This window comes from Spermophilus citellus (assembly GCF_964194105.1).
Source record: "Spermophilus citellus genome assembly, chromosome: 1".
Lineage (NCBI taxonomy): Eukaryota > Metazoa > Chordata > Mammalia > Rodentia > Sciuridae > Spermophilus > Spermophilus citellus.
In genome coordinates this window covers 117,220,295-117,240,885 of record NC_138182.1, presented here as the reverse complement: position 1 = coordinate 117,240,885, position 20,591 = coordinate 117,220,295, and the positions used below count along the sequence as shown (strand labels likewise).

At 37.4% G+C, this 20,591-nt stretch overlaps 2 pseudogenes across 2 annotated transcripts in view; one reads left to right on the top strand and one right to left on the bottom strand.

Moving 5' to 3' along the window:
* LOC308647923 (olfactory receptor 2T3-like) overlaps nucleotides 1–20,591 on the bottom strand; it is a 668,743-nt pseudogene that overhangs the window by 416,898 nt on the left and 231,254 nt on the right. The window lies entirely within an intron of this gene.
* On the top strand, nucleotides 3,022–4,298 carry LOC308655896 (olfactory receptor 2L5-like; annotated as a pseudogene). The gene is made up of 2 exons: nucleotides 3,022–3,497; nucleotides 3,843–4,298. The product of its transcript is annotated as an olfactory receptor 2L5-like (transcript).

Here is a 20,591-nt window from a genome sequence, read left to right as displayed (position 1 = left end):
TTCTCGGACTATTCCCTGAAGACCTTAAAAGAGCATGCTACAGGGATACTGCCACATCGATGTTCATAGCAGCATAATTCACAATAGCTAGACTGTGGAACCAACCCAGATGCCCTTCAATAGATGAATGGATAAAAAAAATGTGGCATCTATACACAATGGAGTACTATGCATCAATAAAAAATGACAAAATCATAGAATTTGCAGGGAAATGGATGGCACTAGAGGAGATTATGCTTAGTGAAGTTAGCCAATCCCTAAAAAACAAATACCAAATGTCTTCTTTGATATAATGAGAGCAACTAGGAACAGAGCAGAGAGGAAGAGTAGGAAGAAAAGATTAACATTAAACAGAGACATGAGATGGGAGGGAAAGGGAGAGATGAGGAAAATTGCATGGAAATGAAGGGAGACCCTCATTGCTATACAAAATTACATATAAGAGGTTGTGAGGGGAATGGAAAAATAAACAAGGAGAGAAATGAATTACAGTAGATGGGGTAGAGAGAGAAGATGGGAGGGGAGGGGAGGGGGGATAGTAGGGGATAGGAAAGGTAGCAGAATACAACAATTACTAATAGGGCATTATGTAAAATTGTGGATGTATAACCGACGTGATTCTGCAATCTGCATTTGGGGTAAAATTGGGGGTTCATAACCCACTTGAATCTAATGTATGAAATACGATATGTCAAGAGCTTTGTAATGTTGTGAACAACCAATAAAAAAAAAGAGAAGTGGGGAGCTTGTTTTTTCTTAGGTGGTCAAAACTGTGTGCAGTCATAGATTTTTATTTTTATTTTATTTTTTGGTGTGGGAAGCCATCCATGAAATGCATGAGGAACTCTGTCAGTTTGGAAGCCAGGGAGAGTGAGGTCTGGCACTGGGAACTTTCCATGGGTCTCCTCCAGCAATAGCTTGCCCAATGCCTGTGACCTTCCCCTCCGCTCTGCTAGAAAGGCTCCTCATAGTAGCTCTGGACATGGGCGTAACACATTAGGAACAAACTGCCCACCTTTAACCATTATTAGAAGAGAATATTGTACAGAATCTCTTTGATGTTCCCTGATATAAATAAAGCAGGCACAGCCTCTGTTTTGTCTAGAAGCTCCATCTGCTTGATCAACTTCCCTGCATGCCCCTGCTTTGAAATTCCTTTTTTTGTGTTTTTTTCACCTTTTTAATTTTCCTAGGTTTTATTTCTCAGACCTCCCATTGCACCCAAGGGGAACCCCATTCCCACTGCTCACATGGGACGTGGGCGGGTCTTTATATTAACTTTTGGCTCTGTAAGCCTTAAGTCAAGGCCTAGGCTTTTTAAAGTTTAATTATTTTGTGCTCCTCATTCAGCTAACAGCCTTTGTGTCTGGAAGCCAAAACTAGTTGTAGTAACTGTCACCTCCCTGTCTCCCTGTGCAGGGTGCAATTGATTAGGGGATGTTGAGTAACTGTGTCTCTACTGTAGCAGGCTGTACAGAGTTCTGAAACAGAAGTGCCAGTAGTTGAGGTTTGGTCTTGCCTGGGTTTGGGTGAGTGTTTGAGATTTGATCCCACCCCCACTATGTCTGGGAGGATATTGAACTTTGTTGAACTACTGGATTTGTGGGGCCACTGGCAAAATTAGGGCATAGGAACTAACACTCCACAGATTTTATATTAACTGTTATGAATATAAATTGTTGGGTATGTGCCCTGGAGTGCAGATGCACCTGTGTGACTCTTACAGACATCTTCCCAATAGCTCTTAAGGGGCATCAACAACAAATGGTGCACTATTTCCTTGATATCTGGAGCTTCTAATGCTCCACATGGAATTTTCTTAGTACCTATTTTAGTCACTGTTTCAGACATATTCTGAGGACCTTAACTGGTGACTTCTGCCAACATCTTTTACAAACTGCATAAAATATATCTGCTATCTGACATGCAGCACTTACAGATGTTTCCAAATTTGGCCACCAGTTTCTACACTGGTGATTCTGGTTCCTGGATGAGTATCCACACATGGGTGGAATGATTTTTAAGTTGGCTTTCCTGAACAACTTCCCCACCAACACTGGGACCATTAAGTTAAGCTCCTTCTCTATTCCACATCTTCTCTCAAGGCAATTATTCTAATATTCTTATTTTATTTATCACAATGTCCTTTCTTTCTGTATTCCATCCCTCCCTCAACAGGTGCAACTGCTACCTGCTGCTACTAATCAATTTGGTGCATCTCTAGCATATTATTTCTTACATTGTCTTTGAACTGCCTGAATCTCTGTGTTGTACAATGTTTCCTTTACACTTCAGTGTATGTTTCAACAAGTTCCCTTAGTCACTCACCTTTCTATGGAGCAGTCATCCCACTATCTTGGGCAGGTACAAAGTAAATTCTGGGAAGTGCATCCTTCCTCTAATTTGCAATCTTCCATATAATAATTTAGTCTAGATTTCTGAACAGAAAACCAAATAATAATTACTGATTTAAAAGAAGTTGCTAATGATATTATTGTACAAATCCTACTCAAGAAGAAACAAAAAATCTTTACAATGAGAAACAAATCTAAAATTTTAGACATAAGTCTTAAGCAATAAATATAGAAGAAATGAGTCATGCTGTGAGGGTTTTAACGTGCTTTTATTTATAAACCTACATTTGTGCATTTCCATAAATTTTCTATGCCTGTAGTTTGAGTGTACCTTCCAACTTGGATAAGTTATAAGTTTGTGTGCAACCATAAAGCATACATACTAAGAAGTTGAAACACAAATATTTTTGTTCAATAAATTTTCAGATATCTTACAAAATATTTTTATCATAAATTGCTGTCTCAGAAAGTACCCATCGCTAAGGAAGAGTATTAGATTTTTTTTTACAAGTAAGTAATAATGGTTCTTTGTTTAAGAGGCATAAATTTTATGAATAAGCCACAGAATCTAATTACACTAAGGAATTTTTCCAAATTGGCTTCATAGAATGTATTGGACCTAACTAATTTTTGTATCTTCCTTTAGGATAAACCATATGAATCCTATATGGAATATTACAATCAAACATCAACTGATTTCATTTTATTGGGATTGTTCCCATCATCAACAAGTGGCCTTTTCCTCTTCATTTTCATTGCTCTCATCTTCCTAATGGCTCTAATACGCAACCTGACCATGATCCTTCTCATCCTCCTGGATATCCATCTCCACATACTCATGTATTTCCTGCTTAGTCAGCTCTCCCTCATTGACCTAAGCTAAATCTCCACAATTGTTCCTAAGATGGCTTCTGCTTTCCTCTTTGGAAACAAGTCTATCTCATTCATTGGATGTGGGATTCAGAGTTTCTTTTTCCTGATTTAGCAAGTGCAGAAACACTATTGTTGACATCTATGTCCTATAACTATTATGTGGCAATTTTCTGTCCCCTCCATTATCCCATCTGCATGAACAAAATAATATGTGTGCTCATGATATTGGGATCTTGGACGATGGGCTCTGTCAACTCCTGTGCACACACCATATATTGCCGCACTCTGGCTAGGCACAAAATAACTGAGCCACCACACAGCCTTGTAGGTTCAAACAGCAACCTTTATTCCGGAACTCTCACCGGCCCTCTACACACATGTCCCGGGGACACACTGCCTCCACGGGGCTCCACACACCAATTCTCTTAGAACCCCGTGAGAACTCAACAGGAACTCCAAAGTAGAGGGCACCTGAAGCAGCAGGATCCACCCTATTCCCAGCAGGATCCGCCCTAATCCCTGGAGCCGCCCTAATCCCAGAGCAGGGTCACCTTTCAATCATTCCCTCTGGCAACAATGCCAGGCATCATTCTGACTAAACTGTGGCTCTCAACAATATATGCTCTCCCTATCCCTTACTGCAGATCCAGGATCATCAATCATTTCTTCTGTGATGTCCCTGCCATGTAGACCCTGGCCTGCATGGACACCTGGGTCTATGAGTACACAGTGTTTGTGAGCACTACACTTTTTCTGGTGTTTCCATTCATTGTAGTTGTTTGCTCCTATGATCATATTCTCCTTGTTGTTTGCCATATGCACTCAGGGGAGGGAAGGAAGAAGGCCTACTCCACCTGCAGCACCCACCTCACTGTGGTGACCTTCTACTATGCACCTTTTGCTTACACTTACCTACACCCAAGATCCCTCCACTCTCCAGCAGAGGACAAGGTTCTAGCTGTCTTCTACACCATCCTCACTCCAGTGCTCAACCCCATCATCTATAGCCTGAGGAACAAGGAGATGATGGGGGCTTTCAGCAGATTGACTCAAATAATCTGTTCTGTATAATGTAGATAAACTTTCTGCCTCATCCCCCAGGAATTATCTGCAAGTCCTTTCAATAATGTTGGTAACTGAAAATGTAATTTTGTGACTAGCATGTAGAGACTACAGATAATTTAAAATATAAGAAAACTGCTCATCTCTGTACAATTTTTTTTTCTATTAATGTTTGTAATTTGAAATAAGACTTTTTATTTTATATTATCCAAATTTCCTCTCACTCCATAGAACCATTAGCTCTTAACTATCTGCAGCTAAATCCTGTCTTCTCTATATGTCTAGATATTGTTTACTGATTATTTTCATTTATTTCACTTTAAATATGGATTATTTATTCTAAGTCCCTGTATTAGGCTGTAAAGTTCACCATAAAACTGATGGCATTTGAGACTGGCTACTTGGAATCCAGAGAATAATTTATTTAAACAAAATATTTTCTCTATTAACAAACTTGATTTATCAACTAAATTTACTCTAACATATATATGACAATCTTTGAATCAAATAAATTCATCCATATCCCATTAATAAGTATGATGTTTTTTTTTAATTTCACAGATCACTCACAAATTTTTCTGAGACAGGGTTTGCACTATGTCGCCAGGCTGACATCCAATTCCTGGATTCAAGAGAACCTCCTGTCTCAGTCTTCTGAGTGATTGGGGCTGGAGGCCATACCAACATCTTGACCCACATAAATATCTGTCAGCAGAATTTTGGACCTTGGGGACACAGTATGGAGTTTGTTTATCAAAATGAGTAAACATGACTACTATCTTAAAGACCATGTAATTTAAAATTATTCATATGGAATCAAAGAAATTTTAACATAGTAGCATAATAGCTCCAGTTAAATTATTTAAGATTCTATACTCATGTCTTCCTTTAGAATAACCCAAAAGTTTTGGATCACTCCAATCTCAGTACTAGAGTTCTTCTGGGGAAGTGTGAAGTGCTTGATGGCTCCATGCTTGGCCCCCTTGGTGACAACAGTGTCACTTAAGGAGCCTTCCTTTTGCAGGTCTCCTGGATTGGGTAGAAGTTGAGAGGGTTTATCCCTCAGTGTTTCTCTTTCCACACACACAGACAGCCTGATGTGCCAACTCACCTTTTGACCATATCCATTGACATTATGGGATCCAGGGGTGTATTATGCTCACTGCATGATGTTCCTGTCTCCAGTGTTACATCCCAGTACCTGACTACAGTGTGTACTTGGGGTCACCACTCAAGAAGTGTGTCTTTCTTGTAAAAATTCTTTTTAATCCCTTATTCCCACACAAGTGAGGATTATCAGCACCTCCTCCTTCAGTGCAAATGTGTGGAGTCCTCTAGTGGAGCCATATTCCCAGCTCAGAGTGGGCAGGATGTGCACCTGCTCTACCACTCAAAGGCAGTTTTTTAAACTTAGTAAGTGCCCCAACTCTCACATGCAAGAATATTGAAATGTCAGTGCAGTTTGCCTTGCAGGAGCATCTTACCAACAAATATTAAAAATTCAAATTAGAAATTTAAAATGGACCAAATTTATCCTTCCTGAAAATGAGATTACTTTATATAATAAACACCAAGTGAAGGGGCTGGGGATGTGGCTCAATCGATCGTGCGCTTGCATGGCATGTGCGGGGCGCTGTGTTCGATCCTCAGCACTACATAAAATAAAATAAAGATGTTGTGTCCACTGAAAACTGAAAAATAAATATTAAAAAACTTCTCTCTCTCTCTCTCTCTCTCTCTCTCTCTCTCTCTCTCTCTCTCCTCTCTCTCTTAAAATAACCGTGTGAAATGTGTTAACACATTAGCTACTATATGCAATATAAACTTAATTGCTGATAATATTTTGTGTGTGTGCTATAGATTGAGCCAAGGGCAAGCATCTACCTCTGAGCTACAACTCTAATTGATGAATATTTTAAAATAATATTTAACAAAACCAGAAATAAAAAACTATTCATTAACTATATAACAGGAGACACCTGTTGCATGATTTAATGAGCATTTCCAAAAGAAAAAAAAATGAACCTATGATACCTAAAATATGTTAATAAATTCCATGTAGTCAATATTATAGAAATTCCATCATGTGTTTTTATTAATTTAGGTTCATTTTATAGTAATGTATCTTTTGCCAATACAAAACAAACTGAGAAAGGAATGCATATATTGAGAAACATTACTTTGTGCCATTAATATTCATATACTGAATATGAATGTATAAAACATAGGACAGAGCAATACTGAGAAAATCTCAGTGAATATTTTTTGTTTTTTTTCTTACCTTGTCAACCCTTGACATGCCTTGAAAACATCTCAACACCTTGCTGAACCTCACTCCTCAACCGTGGCCCAAGGCTGTTTTGTGTCATTCCTGAAGTGGCCTCTGTTTTCCAGGTGTCAAGGACACCCTCATGAATAAAAGCAAATCATTGGTGTCAGCCCAGATGAAAGAAGACTGGATTCATGGCTGCTTCTTTTCTCCATAGAGATATCTTAAGATGTGAAGATGAAGAGGGGTGAGGAAGAGGTATGTGTGAAAAAGAGTCAAGAAGGTTACCCAGAAAGTGACTTGTTCACTGGTAAACACTGAACATGGGTAAACAAGGCAGTGAGATTTGAATGTAGGGGTAATAAAATATACTAATCCAAACTAAATGTTTATTTTTATTCATCATGTGGGAGAAGAAATGTCTGCTTCAAAAATAGATTTGAACTTGAATTTGAGGACCAGTGTTTAAATGTTTAATAACATCATTCAGCAGAAATCCTGGGGCATGAAACACAGGACACAGGAAGTGATTTCCAGCCCATTCACAAATGTGCTCTCTTGCTGGGCAGGGAGATGGGGTAATGGAAGAGATGAGTTACATTGCCTGGGAGTATGCTTTGATGGACAGGTGAGGCTGGAGAATGAACTGAACACTCAGAGTCTGAGTTCATAGTAAGAATGTGATTCCTTTTTTTATATATGGATTATGAATTGTTTTGGTTTTGATTTTTTTGTTTGTTTGTTTTCTACATTTGATTTGCCATGAGTGGTGATTAATTATATGATTCCCTTTATAATCTTATTACTGCTTTATGCTTACTAAATTACCTTCTGTGAATTGTCATTATTCCAATTAACTACTTGGAAATTACTGGTGCTGTTTTTATATGAAGATGAATAATGGCTTCTAGTAAGAGCATGCTGTCCTAATTTTTTTCTTTCGTTTTTTACTTTTTATTTGTTTTAATTAGTTATTAAAGGAAACAATTGAGGTAATCATAGTATTTGCAGCTGTGCTATAGGTAATTCAGATTTGGTTTTTAAAGGCAATTTGTGTCAATTGTGTTTTTTAATGCATTTAACAACTGAAAATCACTTTTGTAAATTTTCTTTTTAAAATGCTAATTTTCAGGAATAATGGGAACATAGCTCAAACTCATAAAGGGTATCCACACTAATCCCCAGGCCAACATCTTTCTAAACAGAGAAAAATTAAAAGTATTGCCTCTAGAAACTGGGGGGGGAAAGGGGGGAATGCCCTCTTTCACCACTTCTATTTAACATAGTTCTTGAAACACTGGCCAGAGCAATTAGACAAAAGAAATAAAAGGGATATGCATAGGAAAAGAAGAACTTAAATTAGCACTATTTGCTGGTGATATGATTCTATATATACAAGACCCAAAAAGTTTCACCAAAAAACTTCTAGAAATAGTAAGTGAATTCAGTAAGTGAAAGTCGAAGGATATAAAACCAATACCCATAAATCAAAGGCATTTCTGTATATCAGTGACAAATCCTCTTAAAGGGAAATGAGAAAAACTACCTCATTTACAATAGCCTAAAAAATACTTGGGAATTAACAAAAGTAGTGAAAGATCTATGCAATGAAAACTAAAGAACCCTAAAGAAAGTAATCTAAGAAGGCCTTAGAAGATGGAAAGGTCAACCTTATTCTTGGATAGGCAGAATTAATATTATCAAAATGACCATAATACCAAAAGCACTATATAGATTTAATGCAATGCTGATCAAAATCCCAATGGCATTCCTCATAGAAATAAAAAAAAGCAGTCACGAAATTCATCTGGAAAAATAAGAGACCCAGAATAGCTAAAGCAATTCTAAGCAGGAAGACTGAAACAAGTGGTACTACAGAGCAATAGTAACAAAACAGCATAGTATTGGCACCAAAACAGACTGGTAGACCAATGGTACAGAATTGTGGATACAAAGACTAACCCACAAAACTACAATTGTTTTATATTAGACAAAGGTGTCAAGAACATACACTGGAGAAATGATAGCCTCTTCAACAAATGGTGCTAGGAAAACTGGAAATCCATATTCAACAAAATGAAAATAAACTCCTATCTCTCACCCTGTACAAAACTCAACTCAAAGTGGGCCAAGGACCTAGGAATTAAACCAGAGACCCTGTGTCTAATAGAAGAAAAAGTAGGCCCTAATCTTCATCATGTGGGATTTGGCCCCAACTTCCGTAATAAGACTCCTATAGTGCAAGAAATAAAACCAACAATCAATAAATGGGATGGAATTAAACTAAAAAGTTTCTTCTCAGCAAAAGAAATAATCTGTGAAGTGAATAGAGAGCCAACATCTTGGGAGCAAATTTTTTCCACACATCAGATAGAGCATTAATCTCTAGGATATATAAAGAACTCAAAAACCTTAATTCCAAAAAACCCGCCAAAAACCAAGTAACCCAATCAATAAGCGGGCAAGAACCTGAACAGACTTCTCAGAAGATAGAAAAATACTTTAAAATAGCAGTTGCTGTTTAACCACAGATGTACAAACCTTAATTTTTCTAAGACTAGTTGCTCTAGAGAATAAGACAGACACAATGTAATTAGTATTTTTAAAAGTTTTTGTCACTTTAACATATAGATCAAACTTTGGTTTATGTCAATATATAATATTTGTTCTTACGGAACAACCGTGAACAGTTTTAACTGTCTATGTTACTTATATATAACCAATTTAGTTATACATAAACCTTTTAATATTTATCCTTTATTTATAGACTTTACATTCCTTAATTAGACCCTCTTATTATTTACTTTGATATATTACAATTATACTTTGCCACATTAAAGTCTTTTTTACCTGGAATTTTTTTTCTTTTACTAAATAGATCTTTATATTTAGAAACTTTTAATATTTTTTAATTCATTGATCCCTCTTTCTGTTTATACTTTGAAATAAACTCTTATAAATTTTTGAATTCATATAAATTACTCTATTTTAATAAGATGAAATACTTTGTTATTTACAGTATTCTAATTGAATTATAGTTGAAACCTTTGGATCTTTGTATATAGAATTATACCAGTTGGTACATTAACTTTTAATGCCTTCTTTTTTTTATCTCTAGCTTTTACTTTTGACCTTTTTTAGAGCTGTTGGCAGCCATTTACATTTTAATGCAAGCTTTAGTGAGCATAGTTAGAAACATTTTAACCATTTTTTTAACACTAGAAACAAACTGAGGTAGAAACTAACACAAAAAAGGGAACAAACAATAACAAACAACAAACAAGACAAAATCACAAGACAGACAATAAAACACACTATAGGTAAGGCGCCAAAGACAAATTTAACTTACAGAAAACAAGTCTCAGACCAGAGGACCGAGTAAAAACCTGACTCAGAGCAGAGGACTGAGGAAAAAGCAGACCAGAGGAATAAGCAACCTCTTGCTAGCCCTGGACTCAGAAAATAATGCCTCATCCAGCTTTCCCCAGCCTCTCCAGATGCATATCCACACAGACCAGACTTACCTTCCCAGGGAAACACAGACAACTCTTGGTAATTTTAGGTGGTGGGGGTCAGGAGTGAGGAACATCTTATCAGAGGCCTTCCCCTAGGTGATCTCTCTGCCAAGGCCCCTCCCTTGGTGGTCCTGAGCGATCTGCAGAATGCAAGAAAAGTAGGTCTTGGTGGGACCTCCAGATGTTTTGGGGCAGGTCACTCAGAAAACACACCAAGTCCCAGTTTTGTCTAAATTGAAGAGTCTTTATTTAGCCAGCTGGCAACTGCTCCCCACAGGACCCATAACTATCTCTGCAAGGAACAGCCCCAAGCCTCAGCATTTTAGTATGTTTAAAGACAAAATCTGCAAAACCCACATCGGGGTTGACGTAGCTGCAAGCAAGCAGGTACAGAAGCTGAACTGGGCAGTCAGAGTGACAGTGCAATGGGTACATTGGTGTTTGCTATGGGACTTTCCAGGTTGGCATTAGGAGCAAGTGAGCAGAAGGGAAGTGGGTCAAAATGACCCTAGTTGAGTACAAGTTAGAGAGTGGTTACTAGCATCTAGGCAATCAATCTCTGGCAGGGTACATGCCCAAGAAAAACGAAACCAAAGAGAACAATTTTACATTGTATAAGAATTGCTATTTTGTGTTGCCAAGTATGTCATGCTAGATAACTATTAATGGGTACAGAGGCTGGGCTTTCCCATGGGAGAAGCATTTCTTACATGACATGAAGTCTAAGGGTAAAATGGAGTCTGTTTGCTCACTGCCCATATAGCCTGGCCCATAACACTAGGAGCCTCTTGAAACTAATTATTTTTGCAAGTATTAAAACTAAAAATTAAAAGAAAAATGGCTTTTTAAAAAGAGTTTCAAATACAATTCTTTGTCCCAAGACAAGGGAACATAGAACAATAAGGCACATCGGATACTAAAGGAGAAGACTGCAAGTCACCAAGAGGTCTTATCATCAGTAGACACTGAGTCATGTGACCTTGGGACACCTGAAATATGTAAAGTACAAGTTGGTATGAGTTATAAAATCTACACAAGGGTCTGCAAAATTAGAATGAAAACTAAATTAGAATGAAAACAAAATTAGAATGAAAGCACAGTAGTAATATCAGATATGTAGAAATAATAAATGTCAAATTCAGTTCATTACTTACATTAATATTACTTTATTTAAAAAGCTATAACAAAAACAGTACAATATAAATCAATTCATTGTTCATGCTGTATTAATTATAGCATTTCCTATAAAACACATGTAATAATTATTATACTTATGTTTAGAAATTGACATATCTAATTAGTTTTACTAATAAATATATTACTAAAAATCTAATTACATATGTAGATTATATATACATCTATAGGTCAGCACTGTTCTAGAGAGTTCCCAGTCTGCATGGAGAGAAGCCATACAGAGGAGCAGAGATTGCCATGCTCACTTCTTTCTGGAGGAGAGCATCTGACACACTCTTCCCATGTCCCCCAGAACTTCCTTGTTCCTCAGGGTGTAGATGCTGGGATTGAGCATGGGGGTGGGGATGGTGTAGAAGACATCCAGGATCTTATCTTCTTCTGGGGAGCAGAGACTCCTGGGATGGAGATAAGTGTACATAAAAGGAGCATAGTAAAATGTCACTATGGTTAAATGTGCTGAGCACATTGAAGGATGAGTGTATTTCTCATCACAGTTGTGGTTCACTAGTGTGATAAAGTGCAAATTATAAAGGGTTAACTTTCTGTTGTAATATTTACATCAACCCCACTATTAATTTTTTTAATAGTCTTAACATTGTGAGCAAGTGTTACTTCTTGTTTGTTTCAGTACTGGGGATTGAACTCAGGGGCACTAGACCACTGAGCCATGTCCCCAGCCCTATTTTTTATTTTATTTAGAAAGAGGGTCTCACTGAGTTGCTTAGGGCCTCACCATTGCTGAGGCTGGCTTTGAACTTACAATTCTCCTGTCTCAGCCTCCAGAGCTGCTGGGATTACAAAAGTGCTGAGCAAATGTTATATCAGTCCCTAAACACTGTGAATTTACAGCATTTCAGTGGATACAGAGGTACACAGAAACCTCCAACAAATTGGAGGACCCATTTGGTATTGGGTCCTTATGCAGAGCCCTTTCATCCCATTGCCACACTCCAAACACTCATAAAATATTCTTGCTTCTTGCTCTAAATATTTAAAAATATATAACCCAATCAATAAATGGGCCAAGGACCTGAACAAACACTTCTCAGAAGGTGATATAAAATCAACAAATATATGAAAAAATGTTCATCATCTCTAGCAATTAGAGAAATGCAAATCAAAACCACTTTAAGATATCATCTCACTCCAGTCAGAATGGCAGCTATTATGAAGACAAACAACCAATAAGTGTTGGAGAGGATGTGGGGAGAAAGGCACACTCATGCAATGCTGGTGGGTCTGCAAATTGGTGCAGCTAATATGGAGGGCAGTATGGAGATTCCTTGGAAATCTGGGAATGAAACCACCATTTGACCCTACTATCCCTCTCCTTGCTCTATACCCAAAAGACTTAAAAACAGCATACTACAGGGACACAGCCACATCAATGTTTATAGCAGCACAATTCACAATAGCTAAACTGTGGAACCAATCTAGATAGATGCCTTTCAGTGGATGAATGGATAAAAAATGTGGCATATACACACAATGGAATTTTACTCAGCAATAAAAGAGAACAAAATCATGGCATTTGCAGGTAAATGGATGGAGTTAGAGAAGATAATGGTAAGTAAAGTTAGCAAATCCCAAAACAATCAAATACCGAATATTTTCTCTGATATAAGGAGACTGACTCATAGTGGGGTAGGGAGGGGGAGCATGGGAGGAATAGATGTACTTTAGATAGGGCAGAGGGGTGGGAGGGAAAAGGAGGGTGCAGGGGATTAGCAGGGATGGTGGAATGTGATAGACATCATCATCCAAAGTACATGTATGAAGACATGAATTGGTGTGAACATGATTTATATGCAACCAGAAATATGATAAAATTGTGCTGTATATGTGTAATAAGAATTGAAATGCATTCAGCTGCCATTTATTTTTTAAATAAAATCAATAAAAAATAAAATCCACCCTAATTATAATTATGTTCTTTGGATATTGCGTCCTTCCCAAAGAGGTTTTCATTTTCTGAAGTCCTACAAACTCAAACTCAAACACATAGATTTTTTATATCCTTTTTTTTTGTGTGTAAGCAAATAACAACATTAAAATAATATGTAAGACATTCATTCTATTTTTACATTGCACTACATTTCAGGATGGTGAAAGTATTTTCTGTGCTCATGCTGTTAGGTTTGACATCTCTTGGTTGTTCATATCTGCAAGAAAAGTTTACTCATGTTAATAACATTTATTATCAATATAAGGGTATCATGCAATTACAACATCAGAGGAAATCATAAACAAGAAAGTACTGCCAGATTAAAAATCTATGAAATTGTAAAAAGTTGGTTTGAATTAAAAATTTAACAATGTAATTGTTTGTATTCCTCTTGCAAGTCAGTTCTACTTGTAAACTCTTTATGTAATTAATATTTTCTAAGTAAATTTTTTTTATTTCTTATTACATAAATGATAGAAGAATTTGTAGATTACTATTCAGAGAAATACTGTTCTTTATAAATTGACTGAACTTGGAATTTTAAGTTTGAAAGAAAAATATAAACTATTGAAAACTGAGAGAAAACATACAATATGTAGAATGAAAAGATTTTCTAATAACTGAATTTGCAGAGTGAAATTTGCATAAAGTCAAATATAAAATACATGGAAGAATACTCCAATTATTAGGTAAATAATGGATTATTTATTCATTATTAAAATATAATGAGTTAAATTGTAAAAAACTATGAATATCAGTGAAAATATGTAGACAATAAATGTTACAAATAAATACTCAAATAAACATGCTAATAAGAGATGTGATAAAAGACCTTACTATTGACTGGCATCAAATATTGGTTACAAAACCAAAGAATCTCTTGTTTTACTCACTAATCTATATGCAAATGATGTTAATTTAGGAAATAAGTGAAGATAATAAAATTCTCTTAATCCCAATATTTTACTTTTGACAACTTGTCAAGAAAAAAAATCATAGAAAAGGTAGTGCTACTAAAAGCATAAAGTGGATGGATCAATAAGATAATGCTTAAATAGATAATTAGTGTTAATTAGGTCAAACTTTTATAGATAATATTGTAAATATTTATCAAAGTTTAAATTTATGTTTAAAGCAATTAGTTAAAAGCATATTATCTATAAATAAAGAATTTAAAAGAAAAACATGCACTTGTGTTTATATGCTCAAATATTTTGTCTTAAGAAGCAGAAAATGAATTTTGGGCAATGTATTCAAATGTTTACTTTTCAAAATGTTGCTGTAATATTCTACTATTAAGAAATGTATAAAATTCAGTATACTGTCAACATTGAATATTTTCACATTTTCAAATTAAACAAAAGAGTTGTGGTTTATTTTGATGAAATATGCTGGTATATTTCTTATTTTCAGTATTATGCTTAGTAGAAGCTCACAAGAAGCAGGGCTCTGCCCCATCAGCAGTCTGCTTGCGCAGGTGGACTGGTTTGTCTGCAGAGAAGTGCCCTTTGCCTGCTATGTATTGGTGTCTCTGTTGTGATAATGCCCTTCTGCAGCAGAGGTCCATCCTTCCCGAACACGTTCACAATAAAAGCCAACTTCTGGTAATTCATCATGCTAGAACCTTCCTGCAGCCACCTCCTTGTTCCTCAGGCTGTAGATGAGTGTGTTGAGCATGGGTGAGAGGATGGTGTAGAAGATGAAGACCCTTCATCCTGTTCAGCTGTGTGATAGGCTCTGGGCAGGAAGTACTTGCTGATGGCTGATCCATAGAGGAGGGACATCACAATCACATGAGAAGAGCAGGTTGCCAGAGCCTTGTTGACCCCCCTGTTGAATCCTGACTTCAAAATAGTGGAGAGGAGGCCACTCTTGGATACACGCACACTAGGACATTGTGATAATTTGGCTTACTTCTAATTGGCTGTTCACCAAAAGCATGGTATGTGATTTTCTAGAAACTCATGATTCCAGGTCTGAGCATTTGTTTCTCTGGGTCCTTTTCAAAGATCAAATCTATAAATAAGAGAGACATATCATCATACAGTCATTTTAGAATTATTATATAATTTTAACTTATGTTGTTAAATGATTTGCACCTATAATGTCTCCCATATGAGGCCATTAGGGCAGATATTGGAATGAGCAGGAACACAATGCTACTGAAAAAGAGACTGTTTTCATAAAGAGAGGTGTCAGAACAGATGAGTTTCAGCAGTGTGCGGATCTCACAAAAGAAGTGGTGAATTTCCCTGGATGCATAGAGGGGTGAGCCATGGTGTACACGACCTGACCAAGGCATTGAGGAACATCCCCAGCCAGGTTCCAGCCACAAGGACAATACAGATAATGGGGCACATGAGGACTGAATAGCAGTGGGTGGCAGAAAGCCATGTAGCAGTCGTAAGTAAGCCATGACCACCAGAAGGAGGCACTCAGCACCCACTAGAGTCATGAAAAAGAAGAGCTGAAATCCACAGGTAGCAGAGGAGATGCTGCTTCTTCCAGACAAAAAGTCAATGCCTATCTTGGGGAAAATGGTGGAGCTGTCCAAGAGGAACTGATGGCTGAGAAGGAAGTACATAGGGGTGTGGAGGTACATGTCCAGCCCAATTAGAGTCAACATCATGCCATAGCCCCCAAGGGACACAAGGAAAACCAGGAAGACAAGGGTAAAGAGAAGCCTGGGGGCTTGGGTGTGGTAGAACTGGTCCAGGAGAACAAAGTCAGCTCCCATGGTCCTTTTGTTCCCCTCCATCCCACTCTGCAGCTCTGCCCTGGAGAGAGTTACAGGAACTTCATTGCCACTCTCCACCCAGAATCCCGCTGCGCTCTGAAATGGGCTGGTTTCATCTTCTCCATCAACACGGTGTGTTCTTGCTATTGCAGGACACAGTCACCATTCTAAAGCACTGGCCTGTGTCAAACAGGAGTACAGATGTCACCTAGGTGGGATATGTGGTAAACAGGCTCAATGAAAGTTCTATTTCTACAGCCTTAGTCATCTGCTGGAACAATGTTCTCCCTCCAACAAATAGTGTCACTGAGACATTAAGACTTTAGACATACTAAGACATTGTGACAGTTTGGTTTACTTCTAGTTGGCTGTTCACCAAATGCATGGTATGTGATTATTTAGAAATCCATAATTCCAGGGCTGAGCATTTTATTTTCTGGATCCTCTCCAAATATCAAACCTATAAATAAGAGAGATATAGCATCAGACAGTCATTTCAGAATTATTATATAATTTTAACTTCTGTTGTTAAATGACTTACACCTATAGTGCTTAACATACTGCCCCATAATGTGGCAGTTCTTTCGTGCTCAACAGTTTTATGCAGAAGGAATAGTTTTTACACAGAGAAAGATATGGCAGACCCTTCTCTAGACTCTCAGGGTTGTGATTACTCAAGTTATTCTATTAAAATATTCTTCCGTATCTGAGAATCTGAAGTTTTCCCAGTCCTTTTGTTTTTAACTGCAACTTCTTATCTAACTTTGGTTTTACTTTTCTGTTTTTGGTCCTAGGGATGATGAATGCAGGGCCTTATTCATGCTTGGCAGGTGTTCTAACCCTGAGCTGGATCCCCAGCCTTTCAACTTGGTTTTTTTGAGACAGCATCTCCCTAAGTTGCCTGGCCTTGCCTGGAACTTGCCAGCACATTACCATGCCTGGAAGTTTTTACATTTTTGAGTACTATTTACAATAAGCTATTTCATCCACATTAATTTATGCTTTAATACACCTGATAGAAAAAGATCTCTTTTTTTCTGTGAAACACCTATTTTCAGAGTAACTATTTTAGATTGTAATGTAATATTTGGATAAAATTCAAATTCTTTTATTGAAATCTTAATTTTAATCTTATTTGAGCCATCAGAATTGTATAAATAAGTCAATCTCTTCAACAATCCATGTTATAACATTCAATAATTATATATTCAGGATATGTTTTTCATAACTCAAAAATTTTGTGAGTCTAACATGCCCTCCCTAGATATTGAAAAGCCTCTAAATGTTGTATAACCTCGGAAACATGTTGGTAAGTACATAAAAGCTATATTTAAGTGCATTTCTCAATTTTACTTATATTTATCCAGAACTAAAGACTTGATATGTTACTTTATAACTTTATTTTCAGTTGTTTATTAGAAGCAACATGAAGGATGTTGGATTAAGCAATCACTCAAGCAGAACAACACATTGGTCATCATAATGCCTGAAACTTGATTAATTTCTTCTCGTGTAAAATAAATCCTAATTTTTAGAAATGCTAGATGTAAATTGTTTTCTGTTATATTTTCTTTGCAATATCCCATAAGTGTATTTAGGTTGAATGAAGGTTGCCCAGGAAAGTGTCCAGAACAATCATCTTTTCTTGATGTTGGAGTCATACTCTGCCAGCGAGTAAGGAGATTCGAGGCCCACAGGACTCTCCCACAGAGACTCAGGCCACAGTGTGCCTCTGCCTGCACTGTCCCCTGAGGAACTCTTCTTGTTTTCTCTGCCCACCCTCAGGTAGAATGCTGCCTAATTAAAAACTGTCCTTCAAATACTGAGCTCAGTCGAGTTTGTTTCTTTGGAAACATGTAAATAAAAATATCATTGAGTCACACAGTCACCAGCACCAGAAGCCTCCACCTGAAGAAGGCCCTGAGGCAATCTCAGCTCAGAATTTCACATTTGTCTCTTGGGATCTAGATCATGTCTGTTTCTTTCTTGGCTTCATGATTTTTTACTGCTCTCATCTATATTACTTACAGAGTAAGCAATTGGTTCTTTGTTTCTTCACCTATAAAACTGGATAATATCAGGGTACATGGTATATAAGGTCTGTGGGTATATTCAATTTGTTATTGAAAATTTCTTGGAAGAGTGCCAGTTACACACAGGATATTTAGAGCTACACCTCTTAGGTTGACTTTGAATTTTATAAATGAGTACAAATTAGCTCCAAAAGTGTAGTTTTATTTACCTACTGACATCCTCAAACACACAGATTATGGAATTATGCAAGAGTTAACTTTAAAAATATTATTCTTAAAATGACAAGTAACAATTTTATTTCTTGCTGGTGTACCTCATGGTCCTTTGATAGACATATGTATTTTGCAGTGGTTGAACTTGGCCAGTTAGCAGATGCAGTACCTTGTGCACCTTGGGGAATTTTTGTCCTGACCGCCCTTAATCTCTACCTTCTCAGCCATTTCCAACATGTGGTTCATGATTATAGCTGAGATCACCATACTGCATGGAAGATCTCTTGAACTTGTTCTTCCTGTATAACAGAAATTCTGCTTTCTTTGAATACCTACCAGGGCCACATCTCTTCCCCAGAAGCCCTATTGACCACGGTGCCACTCTGCTTCTATGAGTGTCATTTTTTCAGATTCCAGAGTCAAGGTCATGTGCTGCTTGTTCTGCTGAGCCTGGCTTGTTTCACACAATGTCCTCCAGGTCACCCATTGTCACTAGTGAGAGACTGTCCCTCCTCTCTAATGCTGAGTGGTACAATGTCTCCTGCACACACGTGTTTTCTCAGTCCATTTATTTGCTGACACACACCTGGGTTAATTCTGTGCCTTGGCACTGGGAATGATGCTGCCATATGCTAGAGACACCGACTTTCTTTGACACACTGACTCGTGTGGTTTGAAGACACACCCTGCCAAGGACTGCTGCATCCTATGGTAGTTCTACCTTAGGTTTTTCAGAAGCCACTAGACCTTTTCCCAAAGTGACTGCACCAATTATCATTCTCATTAGCAAAGTGTGTGAGTGTTCCATTTTCTCTGAATTCTCACAAACATGTAGCTTTGTTTTTTTGATAATAGCCATTCAAATAAATAGGTATGAAGTGAACAAATTAATAGGTATGAAGTGGAATCTCTGTGGCTTTAATTTGAATTTCACTTATGATTGATGATGTTAAAAATTCTTCAAACATCTGTTGATCCTTTGTACATTTTTTAGTGGAATACTTATCATATCATGTGACCATTTAAACATCATATTATTTTCTTGCTATTGAGTTGTTTGAGTAATATGAATAATTTAGCTCCAGGCCCCCTGATCTTCTCCAACATATTTACAGTCATACAGCATATATTATCACAGAAAAATTTTGTTTAATATTTTTTTCATTCAGCTAAGAAATGCTGAAATAAGGTAATCAAATAGAAATGCATTGCAAATCAATACCAGGAGGCATCTCACACAATCCAAAATCATTACAGTCAACGTGTCATTAGATCAAACCAAGCTCCCTGAAAAAGAATCACCAAATTATTAGAAGAAACAAAATACAATGATTTGCATCACAGTTACTAAAAAGAAGGCAGAGTGTGAAAACAATTTTGGAAACAATTTGTCTTTTTATATTAATCTTGTATAATTTTTAGAATTTCAGTTGGATTTTAAAATTTGCACAGTAATATTTCAGGAATTAAAAAAATAAACCATGGCTTTATTTATTTATTTTTATTTGCTATTATTGTTTTTTAAATCACAAAACTGGAGAGACAAGTTTTTTAAAATTCTCCTTTTCATTAAAGAAGCACGACTTTCTCTCTAGGTCGCAGTATTTTGAACATGTGTCTGCATTTTTATGCTGATTGAATTATTGTCAGGTGGTGGCCACTCTATCAAAGTGTGAGATCTTAGCTGCTTGGCAGAGAGAGGAAAACCATCATCCAGGAGTGTATTCCCTATGTGACCTCTGCTGTCACCTGCCAGTAACAGGGTTTCCTTGGAGAGGAGAAGAGAATCAAATCAGTCCTCTCTGAGGCAGGCAGGCATCAGCTTGTAGACATCAGTCAGCGGATGCACCATGTTGGTGCCAGAGACCCAGATCATCATGGGGGCACCACATACCTTCGGAGATCTGTGGCAGCTCCCAGGTGTTTTCCAAGAGCACTCCAGGGTGGCCTTCACTGTGCCCACCTTTACAGAAACCAAACAAGCCTCTGATTGCGAGTGGTGCAGTCATATACACTCTGAAAAGGTTGAGTGACTTCTGCCTTTCAGGGAATGCTGCCTTCCACACGGGATGCCTCTGGAAGGCATTATCAGGAAACAAAGGTCAAAGGTGGGACTTGGTTTCCTATCAGTTCAGATGAACACGCAGTGATTACATGGCTGCGTGTGGAAAAAAAAAACAAGCAGTGTTATTCTACAATGAGAAAAGATGGATTTCCCTGGTAACTTGGTGAAAGTGTTGGAGGAGAACCTTACTCCACGTGGGGGAAGGTGGACTAGAGGAAGGGTCAGGTGCCAGCTGCCCCTGAGCTGAGACCCCAGCAGCAGGAGGATTGCTTCCTAACAAGGTGATGGAGGAAATTCACTGGAATTCAGCATTGGACAATAAAATAACCAT